The following is a 13524-nucleotide window of genomic DNA, read 5'->3' on the forward strand; positions in this document are numbered from 1 at the left end:
GTTGAAATTGGAATGCCCAAGTCCTTATCTCATTCCACCATAAAAGGGATTATTTCATGTCCTCATCTTCACAGCCTTGTTCTGGAGGTGTCGCAGCAGGAATGTTTTTGTTTAGATGCTGACAGGAGACTATAATGCTTCATTGCTCACATTCATTATCATACTTCATCCACGCACATAAGTGCAGAACATCATAATAATTCTTCAATCGTGGGAGAAAAGGATCACAAGAGATTACAAAAAGAAATAAAGGGGCTGGGAAGGTAGCTCAGCGGTAGAGTGCATGCCTTGGAAGCATGAGGCCCTGGGTTCGATTCCTCAGCACCACATAAACAGAAAAAGCCGGAAGTGGCGCTGTGGCTCCAGTGGTAGAGCGCTAGCCTTGAGCTGAAGAGCTGAGGGACAGCACCCAGGCCCAGAGTTCAAGCCCCATGACTGGCAAAAAAAAAAAGAAAGAAAGAAAGAAAGAAGGTCCTGAGCTATTTCCTCTAAATCTGAAAAGAATAGTTACTATTTGTGGAGACTTTACCATGTGCCAGATTCTAAATACACACCTTATTTAAATGCAAGGTGATGACTGCAGTTAGTCTCACACTTTCCCAACTGGAGATAGAGATAGACAGACAGACAGACAAACAGACAGACAGACAGATAGATAGATCTGTGAAAAATACATACACATGTTCACAATTACTGAGCAATATTTTAATATGGAAGAAACAAAGCCTTAGCCCTCATTCACAATTCCAAGTAACAGAGGAAACTAACTTCTGAGGGACCATTGTAGACTACACTGGCCATCAAGTCAATACTGGCTTGAATGAGCATCCTTGTTTTTAACCAGGAATGTTCTGACACTTCAGGCTGTTACTTTAAAGGGTTGGCTTCAAACTAGAACGGAGACAATAAGAGGTTTTTTTTCTTGTTGGTTTTTGTTTTTTGGTTTTTTTATGAAGGAATTGTTGGTGGCTTCTTTTCAATGAGCAATCCCTGACTGGGTCCCTGCTCCACTTTTTCTTTGGCTATCCCACTGGCTGTACTTAACAAAGAGGGCAATAAGACGTTTAAAACGCATCACGTGAGTGTGTGAATTGAGCAATCAAACTGACAGAAACTAAGCCAGCATAAGTGAGCACTGAAATAAATGATGGGGTACCAGGGACTTGACTCTAGGGATTCATGGGAAATCAGGGAAGTATCCAGGCTTCCAAAAGTGATGGAAACAGGTAAAGGAGGTGCATCAGGAACCTCTTTTCATTTTTTTTTTGTCTCTATCATTTCCTACTGTCTTCACAGGCTTGCTTTTTCTGCTTCTTACTCACATGACAAAAATGGCCAACCACAGCTCCCAAGTCTAAACATTACATGCTGTCCAGAAAGTGCTTCCTTCCACCATCTCAGGCTCAATATCCACTTCTCAATGAAATAATCTAGAAACAATCTACACACACCAGATCAGACATTCACTTCTGGGCCATTTATCTCACACTCGAAAATGAGGTCAAATAGGACCAAGAAACTGCAGGAGTCATCAGTACAGACTGGAAAACAGTTTCCAAGTAAAAGAGAGAGACTGTAAACTGAGCATGTGCCCTCAAATATACTATATTAATCACAGGTCTGGAAAAAATAGTAGGATATAAGAAGAGAGGAGAAAGATAGACACAGAGAAGAGCCAAATGAAACAGATGTGAAGTCCAACCAATCGGTTTTTCTCAATCCATGGGCTTAAGGGTTAATAACCTCCAGAAATAGTTCTACAGACTAGAATAGTTTACGCAACTATCTGGACACTCTGTGGTTCATCAAGTTGACACCACTATAAGTAACACAATCCCTTCTAGAATTTGAACAGATAGATTTAATTAAAATATTCACTTAGTGATATTTTAATTTCTTATAACAATGTAGATAAATTATACTGATAATAAATTTTTGACAATAAAAATTAAACTGCTACATCCTTGCAAGGAAAGGAGAATGGCAAATGGATGCCTTGACCACAAAAACAAATGTTTAAAAATGTTTTTATAATCCAATTGATCAAAAAAGGCACAGGCACCAAAAAGTGCCATCCTATATTTGTAACCAAAAACAAAATAGTAATAAATTATTCATACACTTTGATTTAAAATTTTTAGATTTTTTAATGTCATTATATTCTTCTTGCTTAAAGCTATCTGCAGTCCCAGGCCCATAAGTCAAACAGATGAGAATTAATTGGACACTTACTATAATAATAATAATAATGCAATGATTTTTGCAATTTTTCAAAAACAAGGTTTTAATTTACAAATGAAAAGGTAACTTATTAGTCCATGGTTTACATTGCGAAGCAAGTTTAAAAGGCTAAACACTCAGGTTCTAAATCACTGAAAAAAGGTTACTCTTATCCATTTCTCATTCCAAAAGAGAAATGTATTTAAGGAAATAAAATATAAACAAGTTTAGAATACTTATTCTTTTAAGTTGTTATTATTCAGTCAGTGAAAACTTGAAAACCTACTTTGTGTCAGAGCTGGCTTTTTTATTTTTGGTGCTGGGATTGAACCGAGAACTTCAAGCACGCTAGTCAAGCACTCTGCCACTGTGCTACACCCCCAGCCTACTGACTCTTCTTCAAGAGGTCTATCTCAATGTAATATGTATGATTTTTTTTAATTTTGAGGTAATTAGCCCTATGAAATATTATTGCTGCTAGCCAGGTGCCAGTGGCTTACACTTGTAATCTTAGATATCCAGGAGACTGAGATCTGAAGATCATAGTTCAAACCCATCCCAGGCAAGAAAGTTCATAAAACTCTTATCTCTACATTATCATATAAAAGGGTTGATATGGTTCTGTGGCTCAAGTGGCTATCTTTGAGCAAAAGGAGTTCAGGGACAGTGCCCAGGCCCAGGGTTCAAGCCCCAGCACCAAAAAAAGAAAAAAAAAATTACTGCTACTTAAAGTTGTGACATTAAAACAATACAATAATGGTGACTTAAGGATATGTTAATCTAAGTATTCACATCTACATACTCAAAATTAAGAAATCCAGGCCGCATCTCAATTATTTTCAATGAAGAAAATGAGTACATAGAAGGATGAAGGTATTTAATGGAGGTATTTAATGAAGATATTTAATGAAGGTATGGGAGGGCACATTTGGGTCTATGTCCTTGTCCCAACAACTCACCACCAATTATTTAATAAATGATACAATGTTTTGGAACAATGGCAAATTCTTCCTTCACATTTGATTGAAGGAAATAACTTTTTTTTTCTTGTTGTGGGGCTTGAACTCTGGGCCTGGGCGCTGTCCCTCGGCTCTTCAGCTCAAGGTGAGTGCCCTACCACTTGAGCCACAGAGCCACTTCTGGTTTTCTGGTGGTTTATTGGAGACTTTCCTGCCCAGGCTGGCTTTGAACTGCGAGCCTCAGATCTCAGCCTCCTGAGTAGCTAGGATTACAGGTGTGAGCCACTGGTGCCCCACTGGAAATACTTGTTTTTATTTTTCTAAATCACATGAATATGGCTTGATCTCTTGCACAAGACATAGATAAGACATGATATCTCATTCACATTTTAGAATCCCAATTCTGGGGTCAAATCTTCACTCCTCTTGCATTTTTAAAACTTATGAAGTCAATGATGGACATTAAAAAAGATAGAAAATTGGTTTTAGATGGGAGTAGTTAACCACTAATGAACCATGTACTTCTAATGTTCACACCTTTGCTGTGCTCCCTGAATCTGTCTGGCCCCTTGACTTGTAAGGACCAGAATATGGCAGAAATAGCAGTGAGTCAGTTCAAGGGCTGTCTTAGGAAAGCCTGGAAGTTTCCATGTTTGTACTTTGAGGAGGCCAATACCATGCTGTATAAAGTCTGGCTGTTTTGCTAGAGTGACTGCAAAGAGACCTTGTGGAGAAAAGGACTCCACTAAGCCCAGCCTTCCAACTGCTCACCATGTAGCACAAGCCCAGGTCCAACCACCTTAAACAACTGAGCTTCAGTCATAAATCAATCACAGCTCCTTGAAAGACTCCAGGCATGATCAGTAGAAGAACCTTCCAACTAAGCTCTGGCAGCCCATAGTAATTTGAGAAAACCAACTAACTGTCTAGTGTTACACCCATTCAAATCCAAAAAGAGGAGTATTACAGTCTTGACCATCAGAGAAATTTGCTCCCCAAAGAATACCAAAGAGTTTGTATGGTTGAAGCAAAACTGTACAGAGAGACCTGGAAGAAATCAAACTGGCTCAGTGATTCTGCCTCAGAATCCAACCAGACCCATTTCTCATGATTGATCAGGTTCTTTGTACACAGTTGTGGAACTTGCTACTCATTTGTTAACTGCTATAGATAGATATAACTATTAAACAGCAGCCAAGCCCGTGGAGGAAGGGGGGGCCTTGCTAATGTTCACAAAGCCCTCATTTGGATTAAAGAGAGGGCTGCGGAAAAAAAATCTAATTAATGGAAATTGCTTCGGGGGTTAATCAAGTCAATGAAAACCAGTGATTCTAAATGCCTTCGAAATTTTGAGACATAGGTCTATTATCTGCTGTCATTCCTCTCACTGCTTGATTAACCAGCAATACTGCCAAAACACAAGGCAGTTGCTCCCTTCCTGTCTCCTGGATTTACTGGTGCCAGACATAAATGCTATGGTGGCACGAGGGAAGACCTAATAAATCTGCTTGACCTGGTCAGAGAAGATTTCTCGCTAGAAACCACCACTGATGTTTTCCTGTATAGTATTCACTCTTTTCTATTTGCATTTGGCAAGACAATGAAACAGCATGTTTGTCCTCCCAGCCTCCTTTAACCACGCCAAGGTCTAGGATGAAGAGGCAGAGGGAAGAAATGAGCCTATGGTTTGCATTCTGCATTATTGTAAGTTCCTATTTGGTGTAAGGGATTTTCTGTTTAGCTGATCAGACAACATTTACCAAGGAGCACCATATGCCGATACCAGACTCCAATGCATTGATGGACATCAATCCTGTACTCACAGACGTGATGATGTAGTAAGCAACTCCAAGGAAGTGTTTCAGATTCAATGACAGAAAGCTGGGAAATATTACTAGAAGATGGCAGAATTCCCATGGAAGAAAGTTAGTCTTCACCCACCAACAAGAGGTACAGAGTAAGGCAGTCCAAATGAGGAAGGCAGGCCAAGTATAAGCAGGCAGTGTAGTCGAAATCAAAACACATTGAATCTTAAGCTTCTAAAAGTAGAGGAAAAGGAAAAGGAAAAAAAGTAGAGAAAAAGCAAAAACAAAGAATACGTAACAAACCAACCAGTCATGGGCTTAGTAAGAGTAGCCACAGAGGTTAGAGTTCAGCTGCACCAGCCACAAACCCAGATCCTCTGCAGCTCTTTGTTTGTTTTATTTTTAACCTCCTGCATCCCCTGCACCAGCTAAAGGAAACACTACAAGACCAAGATTGGAGGTTTGAAAAAAATAGTCAGAACCCAAGCAAGCACCACAGAAGGTGACAGTCATTTTCTGAGGATCCCAGGGAAGTGGTAAACAGAGGAACTTCATTTCAGCCAAGCTACTCTACAAAAGGAAAACAGCTGCTTCACCAGAGCAATCCGGGCAAGGGGCCATGCCAGCATCACAGTCAAGTGAGTACCTTGCTCCTGTGTTCCATACTTGGAAGCAGGGAAGAGGACTGTTGGATTTTCCTATTATACACCTCACACCAGGGATGCCAGGCTTCACTGCCTCAGTGGGTTAAGTGGTGATCACGGCCAAGCATTGCTTTAACCCACCACCCCTACCGCACTGACTCACACCACCCAAGGGGGTGGTGGTTATAACCCACCTCCCCCAAGGGTGCCAGCCATACTGCCAAAGGCAATCTTATCAATTCAATATAGTACCCATCAAAAGCCCAATGTCATTCTTCACAAAGATAGAGGACCATGTAGGAATTCATATAGAACCATAAAAGGCCCCAAATAACCAAAGCTATCCTGCAGGGGCCAAGGGAGGGGGGTGGGGTTACAAAAGCAGTGATGGAGGTATCACAATTCCAGACTCAAGACTTTACCACAGAGCCATACTAACCAAAACAGTTCGATCCTGGCACAAAACCAGACCTGAAAATCACTGGCACAGACTATAAGACCCAGAAATAAACTCATACCTAAAGCCATCTATTTTCTGACAAGGAGTCAAAAGTGTATGTGGGAAAAGAGCCACGTGTTGAATTGAGACCCCCTTTGTACATATTCATTAGTTAAAAGATATAGAGAATGAAAGCAGAGTGCAGAAAAAAGAGTAAGCATTTGGAGATGGAGACCTCAGAAAACATGCATATTGAGAATTGAAAAATGAGCAATATGGGAAAAGGAAAATAAGATTCACACAATTAAGGAAGTGTTAAACAGTAAAATAATCTCAAGTAATTCACCATAGGGCACAGAGTGGCAAGTAGGGACAAGAGGAAAAGTAGTTTTTAGAAAGGTTGATGGTTTTCTTCAGATTTCTCCCTATTGGGATATTTCAGAACTTTTTTTTTAGATTATAAAAACTTCCTCTTTAATCAAGTCTTGAAACACAGAAGAGATTTCTTGAATAAAATGGGAAATTTCAATACATTGAGAGATAAATCCACAAGTCATCATACATACAATACCCAGTACCAAAAAAAGAAAAATAGCGGGCTTACACAATCCCTGGTATAGCCATGGTCTGATTCTTAAGACGCTTCCTCCCTCTGTCAAGTGCTCTGTGGATACAGAGCACACCATGACTTCTGAGATCCCACTTATCTGAGTTGAAGCCCACAAAGCACTTCTCTGGTAGGGCTGTGGTGGTGGCTCTACTCAAGAAGCAAAGCAGTTTCCAGCACATTCAAACAGTGTAAATACCAAAGTGAGAAATAAGAAAGCAACATATTCATGCTATGAGAAAGATGTTAGAAGGGACAGGCTGTGTAAAGTTGAGGTTGGAAATGGTTCTCCAGCTTCATTTCTTTGGTTTGTTGGGTAGTGGCCTCCAGAACAGCAAGATGTGAGGTTCTGGTTCATGGATCACATAATGAACTCATTCCTGACTCTGTTGAACACCAAGATTCCTCCATTCAGATTCAGACATCAAATAGGTTTTAGGGACAAGTTTGGCTATGTCCTTGGGTAACATGATATGCCCGTATTCAAACTCCTCATCTTCGTATTTATCCAAATAATAAAATTGTTTATGCGACATACCAGCAAATTTCCAGCCATGAGCTCCCAACCTCTAAACAACTCAGAACTTTTTAACATTTTTTAATTTTTGCCGGTTCTGGGGCTTGAAACAGGGGACTAGGCACTGTCCCTGAGCTTCTTTGTGCTCAAGACTAGCACTCTACCACTTGAACCACAGTGCCACTTCCAGCTTTTCTGAGTAGTTTATTGGAAATAAAAAGTCTCACAGACTTTTCTGCCTGGGCTGGCTTTGAACCATGATCCTCAGATCTGTCTCCTGAGTAACTAGGATTACAGGTGTGAACCACTGGCACCTGGTTTTTAACTTTTTTTAAGTTGAAAAATAAAGAGAGCCTAGCATGGTTTGTCTCCAAGCTAAGGAGTTTGGATCTGTATTGTGAAAACCCTATGGACCGTAACAATGTGCTTAGCAAGAGCTGCATGATCAGGTCTGTCTTTCAAAGAGAGGAGGCTGATTTGGAAGGGGATCCGGGAAGACTTGAAGTTGGTCTACAGCCAACCCAACTGTTGATCACTCCCTGTGTCATCGTAAAGGAGATAATGATGCCAGGCTTTTCAATTACCCACCACACCTGTAACAAAATGAGACAAGCCAGGTGCGAGGTAGAGTTTGAAGGGGGAATGAAGGCCAAACATTAAGACTAAGATGATCAGCTGCCCACAAAGACAGTTCACATGAATATCAGGTGGGTTATCAGCCAGGAGATGCTAGATAGTTTAATTAAATCCTAGCAGCCTCTTTGGCTAAATTCAGCTTATAGCTTTCATGCCAAAGAAAAATATATGAAAGGAATTGTTCACTTGTCTATTGCCATCAACCAGCCTCTGGGAAACTCTAAATCATCTACAACTTCAGAAAGTTAAAAATGAACTCTGAAGCTGTGTATAACCAACTGCACTTGATTTTTTTTTATTTCTTTAGGAATGTGACTTTGTTAGGTGAGTTTCCCAAGGAGTAACAATGAGGACCACTAAGGAAGACATCAAGTTGAACCAAAAGTACACTCAATTTAAAGGTTATCTAAATGTACTCACTATCTTTCCCATGTAATTGTAAACCCTCTGTATGGCATTTTCACAATTAAAAAAATGTTAAAAAAAAATATAAAGGTTATCTAAATAAAACGAAGTTGATGAGCAAAAAGTAAGGAAGGGCAGTGACATTTTAGCTTTGTCATGTAGAGGGTAGGAGGATTAATAGCTTGTTTTTTTGTAAAGTGCTTTATGATCATTTGCTGGGTTCTGCATAAATATTTAATGGTTACTCTGGGAATGTAACTCACTTAATCTATCATCCTTTCCTTATTAGTCATAGTATGCAGCAGCCTAATTTTTCCTATAGACATATTTTTTTAATCACCTCCATGATTTTTTTGTACAAATAAACCACCATGTTTGGGGCTTTGTTATTAATGAGAGTCATATAATGTGTGAGAATGCATAGGCCAGAGCTCCTTCAAGGTGAAAAGAAGCTAAATTTTCTCTGCACCACTGTGGACATCATCAGATTGGTCATTGCCAAGGTAAGCTTTTTAATAAAGAAGAAACAACACCGGTTCTAACTCATCTAGCTGTTTCTAAGCATTATTGAACACCAAAAATACCTTAATTCTGGAAACATGAGTTTCACAAACTAAGAGAAAGCACTCCTGCTACCACCCAAAGTGGTAATTTTCTGCCAGCATGCTTCGGATCCCACTAATTCATTTATGTGTAAGAAGAGTACCAATACTCCTTTCTCTTGATGTTAACATTTAAATAAAATCAACCCCAGGTCCCAGGATCTCACCAGGGGCTTGGCCCTGCTGCACTAAAGGACCTTGGTTGGCATTTTTCTTTATCTGCACATCCCTGATCTATCCTTAATCTGGATACCTTCTTATATCCCTAGTTGATAAGCACTTTGGTCTTCCTTTGAAGCACACATGAACTCACATGCACACATCCACATATACCACCAGGCGCTGGTGGGCTGAAGGGAAGAAAGCCAGGGAATTATCCCTGGAAAGTAAGGCTGGCAGGAAAATATCAGGAAGTAAGCAAGGATATAATGATTAGGAGACATAGCAACATACAGAGTCACCCTTCACAGGCCCAAGGGTCAGTGTGTCCATCACATTCGCAGGTGAACATGAAAACAGAAAGAGGCGAAGTCCCAATATGTTTTCAATTGTTGCCAAGAGAACTCTGTGTCAACAGCACAGTAATGCTGGTCCAATTAGTTCTGAACCACTACCCCCATGAACATGCTGCTAATTCCAAAATGTTGGGTAATTTCCTTCCCAGCTGAAGTCTTAATGAATTGGCCAGCACTGCAGTCACTGGTGAGAAGGCTCTATCTGGAAGACCAGGCTCCAAATAGAAATAGAGACAGCTAGTTTCTCCTCCCAAAGCTATGCTAGTGATTCAACAGAACCAGAAAATCTGATCTGAGTTTTCCTTAGACAATTTCTCACAGCCTCAGGTAAAAAAAAAATAAAACCCTGTCTTCTAGGGTCTTGTGCTTTTTCCCAGCTGTGTAATGTTATGTTTGAGTTTATCCTTGGAAAAGCAAGCTCTTTGAGTAGAGGACAGAACTGTGTTCCCTTGAATCAAGTTTCCTCAAAAGAAAAAAATAGGACATAGATTAAGCCCGGGAGCTCCTAGAACAAGAGGAACTTGAATTTCCTCCCTATCCTTTTAAGAATTCTAACATTTGAAAGTAATGATTATTTGCATGTTTCTATCACTCCAACCACACCCCAGACCTTTTGCTTTTAGGTTCTTATCCATATAGGGCCTCACTAACTTTTCCAAGGCTGTAAAACTGATCCTACTATCCTGCCTCTGTTCCTCCTTCCTATCTCTGCTCTTTACTTCCTGAGTAGCTGAGATTTGAAGTATACCCTACCATGCCCTGATCATCCTTTCTGCATGGACATGGACTTGTTTGCTCTGAGTGCTCTGATCCTCTCATATTAACATAGTCCAAACCCCTCTCCCCACCTGTGCAAGCCACTTCCCCTTCCCTTTATTTTTTTTTTATTTTTTTTTTTTTTTATTTTTTGGGTCCGGTCATGGGGCCTGAACTCTGGGCCTGGGCGCTGTCCCTCAGCTCTTCAGCTCAAGGCTAGTGCTCTACCACTTGAGCCACAGCGCCACTTCCGGCTTTTTTCTTATGTGGTGCTGAGGAATCGAACCCAGGGCCTCGAGCATGCAAGGCAAGTGCTCTACCACTAAGCCACCTTCCCAGCTCCCCCCTTCCCTTTATACTTTCAACAGTATCTTAAAACATAAAACTTCAGGCTCAGGTTCTAGTGGCCCACACCTGTAATCCTAGCTACTTAGAAGCCTGAGATCTTAGGTTGGCAATTCGAAGCCAAGCCAGGCAAAGACATCTTTGAGACTCTGTCTCCAATTAACCACCAAAAAGCCAGATGCAGATCTGTGACTCAAGTGGTAGAGCACTAGCCTTGAGCAAGAAGGCTCAGGGACTACCCAGACCTGAAGTTCAAGTACTAGGACCATCATATACACATACACATATAAAAATGATAATATTTATATGTGACTTATGAACATCCCTCTGTGTACCTTAATTCAGCTCAAGTTTACTTACAATACTACTTACCTCGCATTTACATTATGTTTTGTATCTTATACTATATTATTTAGGGAATAATAATACAAAAAATATGTTAGTCTTACTACAGATATTTTTATTAACTTTGATATGCAAAATTCTATTTTAGTCTTAATACCTATATTTTTATTAACTTTCAATAACTTCTCTCATGATTTGGATTTTTCTCTATTATTTTATTGGATATATATCTCTTTAGCTTGCACTGATGCTTTTAGGTTTGGTCTCTTAATAGTGTGTCTCTTAAAGGTTTGGCCTGTTTCATGCTCACTTCTTTTTTTGTTGCCATTCCTGTTTCTTTATTTCACTATCCTAATCTATCCACCTTGCCCTCAAGCCCTACTATTCTGTCTTCAATTTGATTCACTTTAGTAGAGAGACTTTCACAGTTTTTTAATTGGCTTATTGAGCTTTGTGTTTCCTGGATTTTTGTTTGATCCCTTTTCAGGATTTTTGAACCTTTTTTTTAATTCCTCTTTCGCATCTTACCTTGTCTTCTTCTTTGTATTTTCGTTGAGTTCCTTCATCTGTTTATTTGTATCCTCTTTTAATTCACTGTGTTTTTTTAATTTACGTCCTGTCTGTCTGGGCTTTTGTCTTCTTCAATGTCGTAACACATATTACTGTGGAGCAGTTGACCTTTAGAGATATCATCCTGCCTTGTGAGGTTTTGTTTCATTTTGTTAATTCACATTTCTTGTATTCAGGCATTGAGATTTACATGTCTGAGGTTGGAATTGTTGACTGGATGTTTTAATCACTTAGTCCTGTAGTCTTGCAGCTAGTCCTGTAGTCTTGCAGTCAAAGTATTGACAATGCTCAGGAAAGACTGTGTATCAGGTATGTTTGGCATTTTCCCACTCACTGGCCTGGAGAACAGCTTAATGATCAAACTTGTGTTCACATGCTCAGGGTAAGAAGTCTGCTTCCCCACATTGCTGAATTGGAGAATTCACTGAGGTCTCCTGAATTTCCTTATATAGAGTTGGTATTAGAGCTGCACTGAGGGGGGGCGGGGCGGGGAGGGGGCAGTTAACCAGTCAAGGGTCACTCGTCCACTTGTGCATCTCTGCAAGCATCCCCTCTCTGTAGACTGAAAGCCATTTTTGGTTGCACAGTGCTTTTTAGTCTTTTACTGCCCCCAGACCCCTTGTTTGTGCTCAGTGGGGCAGCAGATAGGCTACTCAAAGAGTGGTCCCCTAATGTGCTTGATATGGGGCCTAACTAATGATTCACTCATTTCTTCACTGGTGGTGACGAACTAAAAATCTCCTGTGGGAAGGGGGATAATTGGGGTCATTATATGAGCCCCAATTCCTATACATGGAGCTTTCATTTCCACCTGGAAATGAGCCCCCAAAACCATCAGATAGCTCTTAGATGCTGAGCACTCTACTGCCACCATGAGCATAGTTCCATTTCTGTACTGATCCTCATGCACTGTGACTTGCTCTAGCCAGAGAGGTCAGGGCCACCAATCCATAGGCCTTATACTACCTGAACTCTGTTGCTGCTTTGAATTCTCAACTTCTGTGCTTCTAAGCCCCTCCCTTTCTAAGGTCACTACTCTGGTTGTCCCCTAATTGATTGTTCTTTAAACCCTCCAGAGTATGGCTCCATCTCTTAGCATGTAATAGCTTCAGGCTACTTGTAAGGAGCTGATGTAAGCAACTCCTGCAAACTGCTTTCTCCACCAGCAGAGGCGAATGCCATTTTCGGAAGCATCCTTCAGACAATAAAACCGCTCTTACCAGCAAAATCAGGCTGCCAACAGCTCCCCCAGCCCTCAATACCTCTCTAACTCTCTGAGAACCTCAGGTGGCACTCTTCCATCAAAATGCCATGGTTGGGTGAGCCAGAAATCGCTAAACCCCCAACTGTTTTCTGCCTTCCAAATCCCCCAATTTGGGCTCAGGACCAAAGCCTCTCTAGCCACAGGCTCTTAGTGAGCAGTCAGTATTAAGATGGTCACTCTGTAGTCCAGACTATCTACCAGTTGAAGCTAGATCTTTGGTTGTCTGAAATGGTCCTCAAGGAATGGTGTTGTTGGGTGGAGCTGCCAAGTGCTGAGACCCAAGTTAAGACTCTGTTCCTCTTCCTCGGCTAGTGCTCTGCTGGATGTCCCTCATCACCAAATGTTCCTTAATTTCCAAATCCTCTCAGGTTGTGGCTCACATCAAAACCTTTCCAGGGAACATGTTGTCTGTCAACTATCAATGTAAACTGATCACTCTATAATTGGAGCTCTCCACCAGCAAGAGGCAAGATCTCTGTTTTCTGAAGTCCTTGGGCCTTGAACTTGTTCTCACTGACGAGAGGAATTACTGTACCTTTCTATGTCCTCCTCTGACAGCTGGCAGCCACCTGGGCATGAGCTAGATGCCACTGATTTTATTGATTACAGATTATTTGTTTCCAAGCCTCCAATTGTGCCTCAGTCCCAGGGCTTGGCTGGCTGCAGGTTGCTTAGAGGGAGCTAATATAATCTGAAACCCTAAATACTTCCGTTGCAAGCAGGAGGACCTCCTCCAAGATGACAGCTCACTAAGAAGACTTTCCTGTGTGATTCTAACTTGTCATTCTGGAGAAGTCACAGACACACTAAATCCCCATAGGAGAATTTGATGTTTATGTGAGAAGCAGGATTAGTCCCACAGAAAGATCTACCAAGTCTGTGGAGAAGGCTGCTG

The 13524-nt window shown here is 40.9% G+C and overlaps 1 pseudogene; it reads right to left on the minus strand.

The window, feature by feature from the left end:
• Positions 1-6970: 6970 nt before the first annotated feature.
• On the minus strand, positions 6971-7210 carry LOC138816036 (cyclin-dependent kinases regulatory subunit 1 pseudogene; annotated as a pseudogene).
• Positions 7211-13524: the final 6314 nt, after the last annotated feature.

This window comes from Dipodomys merriami, unplaced genomic scaffold, assembly GCF_024711535.1.
Source record: "Dipodomys merriami isolate MVZ:Mamm:240054 unplaced genomic scaffold, mDipMer1.0.p SCAF_11, whole genome shotgun sequence".
NCBI classification, from domain to species: Eukaryota; Metazoa; Chordata; class Mammalia; order Rodentia; family Heteromyidae; genus Dipodomys; species Dipodomys merriami.